Source organism: Gambusia affinis, linkage group LG09 (assembly GCF_019740435.1).
Source record: "Gambusia affinis linkage group LG09, SWU_Gaff_1.0, whole genome shotgun sequence".
Taxonomy (NCBI): domain Eukaryota; kingdom Metazoa; phylum Chordata; class Actinopteri; order Cyprinodontiformes; family Poeciliidae; genus Gambusia; species Gambusia affinis.
In genome coordinates, this window is record NC_057876.1 from 28,479,322 (window position 1) to 28,492,886 (window position 13,565).

Consider the following 13,565-nt stretch of genomic DNA (forward strand, 5'->3'; position numbering starts at 1 on the left):
AGAACCCAAACATGGACAGGGAAAACATTCAAAATCCATTTGGAAAGACGCAAGACCAGGATTCAAACCCAGGATCTTCATGCTGCAAGGCAACAGTGCTGCCAAATGCAGGCTGGTTTGAAAACCACATCTAATTTTCATCCCATTTCACAACTACGTACCACTTTCTATTGATCAGCCGCATCAAATCCAAACACAGCGTCTAGAAGATGATCCAAATTGTTCACCCAGTTTGAAATATCAGGATGTTGAAAAGTGCAAAATTCTATAAAAATATTGCCCATGTGTTGATTCTTCGATGGTAACTGTGAGGAAAACAAGTCAGGTTAAATAAGGAGATTTGAACTTCCTAAGTATTTTAAGGCATCTCTCAGTACCTACTTACAGAGCGCCATCCTGACCCTACTGCCAAAGCGGACTGCGAAGACCTCTGAGCATTTCAGAAAGTGAACAAGTTGCAGACTTGAGATGCTTTGATGGGATTACACCAGCATTTAAAACTAACATGTTGGTCACTTTAGCCATGAGGACTTCTGTGGGAGAAGTTGAGCAACCACAAAATTAGAGCCTTTCCCAGTCTAGGTTTACTGGATTCTCCAGATAAGAACATTTCTTTCAGCATGTTCAGCATCTGAGCCATTAAGGGACATTACTACTTAAACTCCATGCAAACATGTGATAACTGCTATAACTTACGATAAATGATAAAGACTTATAGCAGTTAAACTTACGATAAATGATAAAGACTTTAAAATGATATTAAGATGTCTCCCAGGCTAGTTTTGTTGTTGATAATCTTGATTACATTAAAAAGAGAAGGCAGCAATTGTGCAGCATCAGGGGCAGAGGTTCAGAAAACTCCATCGGGTTTGATTAGAGCTTCAAAAAGGGTGCGGAGAGGGAGAGGAATGCCTTCAGATTTCATTTGGAGTAAAAGTGCTGATGTGGTGGTAAGCGGATGCAGACGAAAAGCTGCAGAAAAGAGTGAAATAATCATCGCAGTCTTGACGTGGTTTCAGACAGATTCTTGTGGTCACACGGCTGTGTGTTACAGGAGCAATTCCCAGCTTCAAACTGCTTTGCCCAAATGTTTTCCTTTTGCTGCTCTTCCACTTGTGTTTTATAGGTCTCGTATTCTCAGACTTAAAACGGCGTTTAGAGACCCGAAATTTGACGGCATTTGGAGGAATTACTGAAATTACTGCACAGCTTGTCCGGAGTTCAGGGGGCTGCATGTTAGGTTTTTTCAAAGAATCTTGCAGCTTTAAGCAATTTAAAATTTTAAGATTGATCACTGCAGAGACTGTAGCAATAGGAAGAAGTTGGCAGCTATCCATCAGAAAGAACCACAACTTAGTGTAAATTTTGCGCTGCAGTCATAAAGTCAGAACCTCCCTGGTCATGCAAATCATTTCAGAACCTTTTGACCTGCTTGGCTTTTATGCGAATGAGGGGGAAGAGTCTTCACCTTAAGCCTCGTAGTGACAGGAACCCCAGGCTCTGAGCCAGCAGTTATGACTGATGGAGATGGTTGTCTTCTCAGCTGCCTCTGTACCAACTGAGAGCACAAGCTAAAGATGTAGGGGACAAATATAGAAGGCTATTTCTCACCCAGGGTTGATGGATTACACTAAAGTCAAACTATGTACAGTGCTCAAAGAGGTAACAATGTAACATATTCATATCTGTTATCGCACATAGTTACAGAACCTTTTTTTCCACCTTTTCTCTTTTATTCGGAGCCATTAAGGGAGCAGGTTTCTTCTGCACATGGTGAACATGGAGGGCTATTAAACTGAACGAGACCTGAAGGAAATGATGACAGTAGCCAACGAAGCTGGTGGTGCTTGTTTTGAAGGCTGTCTACTTTCTACATGTGCAGCCTCCTTGGCAGGGTTTGTGTTCACTGGAGCTGAGTCCAACCAGATGTTTCTCTTTGAGTTGCTGAAACTGATGGAGTTCAGGATGCTGTACTATTTTTCACTGCCCTGACCTCGGTCAGCACAAACCCAGTTCATCATTTCAGTCTGTCTATTTTGAAATAAGGTGTTCCAGGAATTATTTTTGCTCTACATTCTCCTATTTTAGCATTTCATTTAAAGAGTTGTTGAGGAATTATTCAGCTGTTTGGATCAAAAGAGCAAGAATCAATATGATTTTGACTCAAACAGCATAAAAGTAATTTGTGGTGGTTTTTGCTCTAAACTCAAAACTGAATGATTGCTTTGGAGAGATCTTTTCTCACATTTCCTCCGTCTCCAATAATATTCCCATCAAACCAACTGGAAAAAATATCATGCATGCAAATATGCAGTTCAACTTGTTTGAGGTAATGATTGACCTTGTTAATTAAATGAGAACAGATACCACTCATGGCATTGAACTGTTGAAGATCGCACACAAACTTACACAGCAAACCAGAAAAAATCAATGCTCAGCGGAGGGGAGGATCAAATATTGCTTGATGAAATGGTTTTGTTTGGTTTCCTGTCCACAGCTTCCCTCTCCCACTGTTCAGTGGTTCCTCCAGGGCGATGTTTGTGTTTTTTCTTCATTATGGATTTATAGATGTCTCAATGTTGTGAATCATGTGCAATTCAAACCCCCATTTTCTCAGTGTGCCCAGAAAAACCTCCAACTTTTATTCTGGAAAACCTTTTTTGTTGTCTTGTGTTATCCGATCAGAATAAATTTTACTTCACCTCAACAGCACACAGTTAACAACAGAGGCTGTTCTATGCAACAGGAAAGAAATGACCCCAGTGGCCTGAGTATGAGCATTACGAGGACATTTTTAAATAGTTGGTACAGGTTACTAAAAATAAATGACACTAGTCTCCTTTTAAACAATGTTGCACAGATGGCACCTATTTTCTTAGTTATGGAGAAGGTGTTATTTTCCCATTAACACTTGTCAAGATCAGAAGGACAAAATGCAGCTGGTTTACTGTGCAGATTAAAAAGTATAATTTAATATCAAAATGCACTGTGTTGTAAATTAATATGATCTGCTCTGTAGAGTTGGTAGCACTATTGACTTGCAGGAAGGTCCTGGGTTTGAATCTCAGCCTGGGGTTTTCACGTTCTCTCTGTGCATGTTTGAGTTCTCTCTGGTTACTCCAACTTCCTCCCACACAAGAAAAACAAGACCAAGATATTATAGAAGAAATGAAACCAGAATATTGATATGACATAAATATCATTTAGCGAAACACTTTCTAAAGACCAATCTCTCTGACGTACAACTTAAATAAATAGTTTCTAGTGTTTTTGTCAGTAATACCTCAGTGGGGTGATTTGGGTGGCAGAGCTACCGTCTACCATCCTACTGTATGGTTATTATCAGGGAAAATGGAAGAAGAATTATTTTGGTATATGAAGAAATGCCAGAAGACGTTAAGGGAATAAATAACACACAACCATACCAGTGTGAACTTGAACCAACTGCTGGATGTCTCAGAATGGAGACGGTCCTGATCATCAGAACCGTCATGGCTGGGAAGACAAGACGCATAGTGACCGAGTTGAGAACAACGAACAGTAAGAAGTGATTACTCTTTGTAATGTACAATTTATGGCATTAGAACCTTAATAGGAATTTATATTCTGGTAATATAAATTCATGTTACAGGCTGCTACTTGTTGTTTTGTCTCATTGTTTGTGTCGACATCCTCCTCTCGATTTGCTTTTTTCTTTGTGAGTTTGGAGAGTAACTTTTGTCTTGTCTTGTCTTGTAACGTCTCCAAATCTGATGAGTTTTTTCTTCTCTTCAGTAGTAATTTCTGGGCAGTTTTCAACACACTGAGCCATGTCTAGGGCTGTAAAATATCTCATCATCGCAATATTGGTGAGTGCAATAGTCACTTAGAGTTTGGTAATTGTTGGCTAATATATTAAAAATATCCTGAACTTGCAGTTTAAACCCCCAGTCTAGAAACATAACTGTTATGTGTTAATTGGTTTGTCTAATTTGCCCTTAAGTTTGAGTGCGTGTGGCTGTTTGTCTTGTGTGTCTCTGTGGTTACTTGTGATGGACTAGTGACCTTTCCCATGTGTACCCGGCCTTGTCTGTCTCGTTCAGATAAAGGGAGGAGCTGGACAACATGAGCAGGTACATAGAACTCCCTTGGCTGCAAAGTAGAGATCAGTTGTTTGTGACATCGCTTGTGGCATTGTGCAAATTGCATCTGCCATTCAGGAAGACAAATGACTTGCCTGTGTGCTTTTGTATAAATTCCTTTGTGAGGTTAAATTTAGCATAGCGTCATAATCCCCTGCATTGTTCTGAAAGTTTGGAGCAATTCTAGATATGCTTTTGGACAGGGGCGATCATCGCAGGGTTTCGGTGTGGACAGAGTGAGGACGAGTCCAAGTTCACCCTGTAACACTCTGTCATCTGCCAGACATGGAGGTGACTCACTGCACAACTGGAATCAGGCAGGCTGTGGTATCGGGTGTCCTGTGGGCTTGAGAATAACCAATCAATGTCAGGAAACAAAGAAAAGCAGAAATTTGTCCAGAACAACTGGACATGGGAGAGCACTGTAGCTCTGATCCCTGAATAAAAAAAGGCTCTCATGAGACCTATTAGCGTGAGTTTAAAGGATGAACATGCCCCACTAAATTGTCTAGTTCTATCTTTTGCTTCATCTTATTTAATTGTGTTTATTGTAAAACATAGAAACTCTTGATTAATGTTTTTGTTCCTAATCTAATTAAATGCTTTTTTAGATTTTCTCTTTTCCCCCAAACAATGGAAACAGCCACATCATAAAGTCACCAAGGACACGAATGCAGACTTGTGTACAAAAACCTCTCTTTAAGCTCGCCGTGTCTGCTTCACCTTCCTAAAACAATAAAGGATTAAATTACATTTGTTTTCACACACGTTAATCTCTGCTTGTAAAACTTACACAAGCCCAAAGAGGTGTGCTCACACAGAAATTCCTCTGTGAGTTTGTCAGGCGGCGAGTGCGTGGCCAGAGTGAGTGAAATTAATGAAGTCTGTAATGGGTTATCAAAGAGGGGAACTCGATATCTGTGGAGGAGAACCCCACCTGTTTATGGGGAGACGCTCTTGGCGGACGGGCACACATTTACACGCACACACGTCACAGTCTGCCCAACAAAAAAAGAATTGCAGGTGGGGATCAAAATGCCTCTTCTGTGCCAGAACAACAGGTGGATAGGCATTTTTTTTTACGACGTCTCGCCTCTGCACTTTTCATGGTGAGCAATTTGAGATGTAAGAACTTCCTGTAAGAAAGAACTGACAGAGAACAGTTTGGGAAATAAGTTTCCTTTCTTCATGTTGGTCTAAATATCTAATAATTGTTCTATTAACTTAAAAGTTGTTGTTTCTGACATGTTAAAGCTTATAATGGCTTCAAATATTGTGTTATTTATTATATTTGCACCTACACAGGCCAGTAATCCTTTAGCTGCCTGATGTATGCTGGGCCGATGGCGTTGGTAGGTGATGGTCGACTCTAGTCCATAAACTAAACACAAAAAGTCCAGGACCGATGAGGGCAGCACACAAAATGTCTAGATTGAGGCAAACTGGGTCACTTTACTCGAGATATCTGTTGAAACAACCAAATGTGACCGGCTTGTGGTTTACTGTTTCACTATTAGCAGGAGCTAACACAAACTTAAAGAATTAGAAGATAATGAATTAATGAGTTTAAAGTGATCTTTAAGACTTTGTAACAAACTAATCGAATATATGTGAGAAAAGATTTTGACAGAGTTGGAGTTTGAAACTGAATTTCTTTTACAGTATACACTTTCCTTCTGGGTTTGCTTTTCCAAGCAGCAGCCACACAAACTCTCCCTTCTTCATCAGTTTGGTCCTCATCTTCACTTCCCCTCATTATTTCTGCATTGCCCTTTATTTCCACATGCTCTGGTCCAAACTGAAAACCTTACTTATTTCACAAAAAAACCCTTCTGGTTGGACACTTAGCACCTAGTCTTTTTATTAAAATTTATATATTTACTGTATTTGTTTACACCTGAAATAAAGGGGATTCTAAATAAATTTTTAATCCCCTTATGCTGTTAACTTTGTGCAGAAGTACATACAGTCTCATCAGAAGATTACATCCACTTACCTTGATACAAATGTCATTAATTTCGATATACCTGGTTAAATGTGCATTGCAAAAAATCCACAAGCTTTCTGTTACAACCAACAAGCTTCTGTCATAATTTTCTTTATTCCATAGTTTTAACTTTGTTACATAAACGAACCCAGTTTTTCTTTTTCTCTTTTTAATACCATAGTCCAAACTTTCCGATACGTTTGGACTGGTGTGAGGGATTTGGGAAGACTTGTGCTTTGGATGATTGTTCTGTTTAAAGCACCCAGCTGTGTATGTTTCAATCCTCAGACCTAAACTATCGGCCTCAGTTGTAATGTTCAGGAACCAAAAAGGTTTCAAGCTGATCTTAAAATGGCTGATACTGGAACGCCGGCATCAATGTCTCCACTGAAGCCATTCTACCTCAGCATGGACAAAGAGGGTAAGAGGCACTGGTCAAAAATCATGACTGCGACTTACAGCTGTCCACAAGGACAAACCAGGAACCTTCTGAAGCTAACGTTCATCTAACATGAAGGAAATTTTGCACCAGTGCACTAATCTATTTAAATATGCAGCAAATCTCATGATAAAACTGCTTAATCTAACTGCCAATGCAACAAATTATGCAGATAGCTACTTGTCATTTTTCTGAAACAAAAAACTTTGGGAAACGGTTTCAGTTTTTATAATCTCACTTCATTTCATTGCAAGAAATTTTAAAGCTACTGAAGATATGAAGCAATCTGCTTACACGGGGATTACTGAGATATAAATTAAGTGTGAATATCTGCAGCATAGTAGAGCTAAAACTAGTGCGAGGTGACAAGAACACAGTCTTCCTTGTGTCCTTGTAATTTTATGAGCTGTTGCTTGTTGCTGTTTTTTTCTGTCTCTGTATGACATGTGGGTAAATAAAGTTTGTTGAACTAAGAATCTGAGGATTTTACGCATGGAAAATTTCAGTAGTGAGGATTAGACAAATGGCATCCACACTGAACAATAAGTAATAAGCTTGAATGATAATAGTTGAGTCAAGAAAAGTCTCATAAAATCAAGCTTTAAGGGGGAACATTGCTTTATTTTCCAACAACATGGACTATTATTCTTGCTTGTTCACTGAAACACAAGTAAAGGTTCAAATAACTGATTTAGTAACATTTTAATCACATAAGAAAATCTTAACTGTTGAAGGAAACTTACTAAATAGTTAAGAAGGAACATAATCCTGTTGGTTCAGACCCAACAGTTCAACGGATTTGTTACTCTACTTATTATTTTTTGAATCAGTAATCAGTGGAGCTCAGTGAGGATGAAGTGATTTATTCTTCATAGGTAATCAGATGTGCTGCTGCTGTTTCACTGGAAGTTTTTGTATTCAGTGCTGGAGAAAAGTATTTGCATCCCTACATATTTATTCAGATTTTTTAGATCACATTTAAAGTGTTTAGATATGTTTGAATATCAGACAAAGATAACTTTAGTAAATACAAGAGAACAATAGGTTAAAGGTCATGCTACTGCTTCTCAGTCAAATTTAAAACCAGACTTTGACTTGGCCACTTCAAAATCTCTTTTGCTTTTTTTTAGTTGAGCCCTTCATAGTATCACTGCCTTTTTGCATAACCCTGGTGTGATTAATAAGTGATGTGATTAAACTGATGAAATTATAGTTAATTTAATTACTGGTATTTCCACAGGTTGCTAACATAATGAAAAAACTTTTATTAGTTTCAGTTTGGATGTGGTGAACTATTTTCCAACACTGTTTGTGTTTTGACTAATTTGAATTCTTTCCAGTCACCAGTGATGTTGGTCTTGGGTTTGTGTCATGGATAATGAATTTTTCAATATTTACATTTTGTTCTTGATTTTTAGTGTCCTTAAGAATTTCTGGTTATCTAACCACACTATTCTACGGAAATGGACAGGGATAATATCTCTCTGGGTGGTTTGCTGGAAGCCTTACCAATTGTGTTTGGAACCCTTATTGTTTCCCCCTCTTTCCTGATTTTCTTTAGATCTCGGCTTGATCTGTTGCTTTTCAACACTTAACTACACTGTTAGCCTTTGCTGTATTTTCTACAGCTAAATACCGCAAAAGGCCCAGTAAAACTAACATAAAACATCTTTACAATTAGTTACTGTAATTTGCATTGCATTATGGGTAAAGGACATAGTATTACAGTAACTTACTGTATGTTTTGAAGTTGCAGTAATTTACTGTTTACACATTGCAGTAGTGGTACTGTATTTATAATATCTTGCACTGTTAGCCTTTACTGTATTTTTTACAGCTAAATACATAAAATGCCCAGTAAACTAACATAAAACATCTTTACAATTAGTTACTGTAATTTGCATTGCATTATGGGTATAGTACATAGCATTACAGTAACTTACTGTATGTTTTGAAGTTGTAATTTACTGTTTACACATTACAGTAGTGGTACTGTACTAATAATGTCTTTGCGCTGGCCATGTAAGAATTCTATTTGATTTCCAACGGTCATCATAGATGTTTCATCGTGGTTCTCTGTTTCTGTATTTTTACTCCTTTAGTGGTTAACATATTTTAAGGCAGAAAGAGAGCATGTATTTTTGTTTTTTTCACATCCTAGCTAACATTAATATGCAGTTTATCTAGCTACGTCATCAAGGGTGGCTTCGCTTCCAACGTTTTTCTGATGACGTTTGTTTTAAACTCCGAAGCTTTTTCCGTCCAAGTGCAAGTGCAGCTCTGTCGCTGTGGGCTCACACTGCTTCAGCTCTTCGCAAGACAGGTAAAAAAAACACTTAGAAAACTGTTTGAAGCCAATGTATATTTTAGATGGAGCTAACGTAACTTATAGCATCATGCTGTAATGCTATAACTTAGCATGAGGTGAAAGATAGAAAAATATGATGGTGTTATTTTTTGAGCTGGTTCGGAATTAACGTTAGCTAAGGTGCTAATTTTACCGAAGGTTTTAGGTTTTAGCTTGGCTTTTGCCGCTAAATCTTCCTCGAGCGACTAGCTTTGGGTTGAGATAAGCTCAGTGATGAGTGTCTGTTAGCATTGTTGTTACATCCTTTGTCGAACAATATAACGTTAACTGATAATTGATCCCCCCCCCTTTTTTTAAAAAATACATCTAACTGTTCATTTGTTTAAACCATGACCTTGCAAATGTTAAGAGTGCAGATTAGCTAGGTCAACAAGGATGAATTCTAACGTTGTTCTTTTTTTTCTTTTTGTCAGATGACTTTTTTTTAACTCCCAAGCTTTTTCCCTCCAAGTGGCTGTGCAGTTTTGTCCTGCTGAGTGCTAACATAGTTTCAACTCTTGAAAAGACAAGACAACAGGTAAAAAGACAGCTCTTCAAACATATTTGAAGCCACAAAATAATCTGGAAATGTAGAGGAGCAGCTAACCTAATCTATAACTTTGAGCTTGCTACAGCTAGTTAGCCTGCTAAAGTATCATTACATCTCCAACATAGTGTATAAGAGTCTGTAAATGAGGACAAAGGTGGAAAACATTCAAGTGGTTTCTGTTATTTTTTGAGTTGGTTCAGCCACAGTGGCAGGTGGACAAAAAAGTTAATTTCCAACCCTGGTTACATATAAGGACTGTTCACCTGTTTAAACCATGCTCTTACAAATTTAAAGTTAAGTCAGTACTAACAGGTGCAACTATGTACAGGTGTAAATTCTGCAGCATTTGTACTTCAGAATTTAGAGAATTTTGTACTCATGTGAAGAAACATCAACACACAGCTAATTATCGGTTTCATGTGGAATAGAGCAATGTCCTACTTCCGTCAGAGAAAAATAAAACATTTAGAAGAAAAAGAGGACTCAATCTTCATCTTGGTTGATGTAATTTTATATCGACTCTTAACTTAAAACACACATCTTAAATCAGAATTGTTCAATTAATTTGTTAAAGGGATCAATTCACCCAAATTACAAACATTTTGTTAACCCATATTGTACTTAGCCATTCAGATACTGTATTTGTGGAATGTAATGCTTTAAAAAATTCATTTAGCCTCACAAACTGTCATTCACATCCGCTGTTTCAGAGTGGTAGCAGGATGTAGGGGTAAAGTCTAGTCTAGTCTCTGGGGTGAGGTTCTCAAAAACCTGTTATAATCTGGGTGAACTGGCCCTTTAAATATAAATTACTACCAGTAATTCATAATTAAGAGTTTTCCTTTTATGTTTCAAAGGTATCTTCCACCAAGATGTCTGTTGAGATGGAAATGACCTTACCTACAACACCAAGGGTAATCATGCTTGGTAAGAGGAATATTTTCTATCACTATAATTTTTTTGTAGCAATGTATGTAATAGTTATGGTAGTCTGTACTTTTACTCACTAGCATTAGCTTGACAAGGGTTTGTCTATTTTAGGAAATAGCTTGATGTCTGCAACCTGGTGGATGGTCAGTATGGAGAAGGTATTTTTCGAACCTGAGCAACTACATGACTTTGCCAGTGTCCTTGCTGTCTTTTTTGGGTCATATTATGACTTCAATCTGGAGTATCAGGAGTCAGCATCCACCACGCTGGAGATGATACAACTGTAAGTACTCTACACCAAGCCATTTATGAATAAAATTTAATGACAGTTTGACTGATGATGAAGAACCATAGCTGATTGCTGTATTGTATGTCTTCATTTTAAAAAATACAATTAATATATTTTATTTCTGTTAAAAGATTCTTTGTGAGGATCAATCCAGATGTTGATACCAAATGCACAGCCAAAGTCAGTACAAGCTGCAAGATGGGAAGTCTTGTCAAGAGGAAAGTAGTCAGTGTCAACTCCCGGATCACCACCTTCCTCAAACGACTCGCTGAATTTGAATAGAGGACTTCCAACTAGGTAAGCATTTTACCAAATGTTTATTATTTTATTGTCTTTTCCTCCTATCTTGCATGTTCTGACTTTACTTTTAATATGATTTTAATGATTATTTATAAATGGCATGTGATTCCTACACAATAGCCCTTTAGAGTAGCCTGCATCTTTTCTGTGTCCGTGGTAAAAAGTGGATGTCGCTGCATCTCTTACTAAATCACAGAAATGTTTAAGTGTGTAGTCGTTTAATTGAGGTGTTTTTTTTATACTATGCAGTTTTCAGTTTATTAGGCACCTTTGCAGTAATCCATCAGCACCAACAAAATGACTAAAAAGATTGTTATGACATGTTGTACTTCATCGTCTCCTTGGGGACATTTGCAGGGTCTCAATACAGTACGCAATCGTTTGAATTAGTGAAGACTGACTGACTGCTTTTGCCATAAACAATCCAAAAACCTGAAGTGAAGCCAGTCCTGCTCATTCTTTATGCAGCTTCTATTATCACTTCAGTGTAATTGATTTTTTTTTTTAAAACAAATTATCAACTTAATGCTGCTTTATGCCAATGGTTTTATGCATTTGGACATTGTCACTTCAGTTTAATTTGTCAGCCTTCCTGTTGATTTGAAAATGTAGATAACTTCCTGACCATCTCATGACCTCCCACATTTTCTGTCTTATTCTTTACAGTTCAGCTTCCACAAGATGGATCTCACTGATTTTGTTTGACAAATGGAATAAAAGTTCTTCTAATGTAGGAAATGCATCTGATATAACAATATTTATTGATATGAATGCCTACCATATAGTACATTATCGCACTTGCACTGTTACTGTGATGTATTGTGTAACAGAGCACATTTAAGCTTCTGTTAACTGCTTTCTGACAATGCAGCCTCTGCTGGTTTTTTAAATGAAGTATATTCTATATATTTTTTAAAAGTCAGTCTTTAATAGTTTATGGCTGGTACTTGATGCACACATGTTCATGTTGCTACATACATGTGCCATAAAAATATTGACATGACCTGTAGTGTGTTCTATGGTTTTGTTGTTTTATAGCACATTGTATATTATATTGTGACATTGTTCTTTATGACATTGCGAATATATAAATGGATTTTATTTCAACAAATCTGCTGAAAATAAATACCTGTTTTTATTCACAGTACTTGGACTAAAATTTCTTTTGTGAAACTTTTCGGTTTATGGTAAAATATTCTTGTATTAAAAAATGTAAACTTTAATTTACAGTAAAACTGACATTATGTTGTGAAACAAGTTTACAGTAGACCAGCTTTACTATAAAATACATTTACAGTTTTATGCTATAAACTACATTTACAGTAAAGCAGTTATAACTGCAAAGCACACTCACAGTAAAAATTAACTGTGAAATATCATGACAGTAAAGGTACTGTAGAATGGTGATTACAGTAACTTACTGGCAACACTGTTGCCAGTAAGTTGCCAGTAAGTTACCGTAGAATGGTGATTACAGTAACTTACTGGCAACACTGTTGCCAGTAAGTTGCCAGTAAGTTACCGTAGAATGGTGATTACAGTAACTTACTGGCAACACTGTTGCCAGTAAGTCGCCAGTAAGTTACTGTAGAATGGTGATTACAGTACCTTACTGGCAACACTGTTGCCAGTAAGGTACTGTAGAATGGTAATTACAGTACCTTGCTGGCAACTTACTGGCAACACTGTTGCCAGTAAGTTACTGTAATTACCATTCTACAGTAACTTACTGGCAACAGTGTTGCCAGTAAGGTACTGTAAAATTACAATAAAAAGTCTAACAGTGTAATTCTGCAGGTCTGGTTCCAATATTAGACAGTTAATTCATGACTTACTAGGGGCTGTGAGATGTAGAGGGTGTCTGGTAGCTAATAAATGAAATCATTATCTTCACCCGATGTTAAAAGGATACTAGTTGATCTGAAACGTTGCACAGGCAGGTTGAGCTGCCAGAAGACGGTTGCAGATGAGGTGGGGTGTAAGAAGAAAGGTGTGAGGATCTGGAGGCACAATAAATTAGGTGACTTTGAGGTTTCCGTCTGTTGAAAACCTCAGTGGCTTTGTTAAAACACAGCTGTAACGTAGGAAAAAGAGGTAACAAAAACTTCTCATAATATTAATATAACTTTCTGACAATAGCTTTTTTGGGGAAAAGTGCCAGTGAGGGAAATCTCCAACTTTGCATTAGGTATATTTAGCTCTTATTATCAACAGAGCAGGTGTGGAGTTGTTCATACTATAAAATCCTAACAATCTTAGTATAAGGATTATGACTGAGTTTAAAAATGGATTTGAGTGGAGAGTCACAGGGAGTTAAGTTAACAAAAGTCACTTCAGAAAGTGAAGGAAGTCGCCACGGAAACCTCATAGACCTCCAGAGGACAAACGCACACACAAAGGAACATGTTAACGACCAAAACAGAGACATTGAAAACAACTAGTTATGTTGGAGAAAGAATGATGTGACATTAAAGTGGACCTTTATTAACTCATCAGTTTTTGTGTACAATCTTATAGGTTTTTCTGAAGAAAACATAGAGTTTCTTTAATAAACTAAAACGGTAAGAATACTGAATAGTAGTGAAAAATACATTCCAAGCTT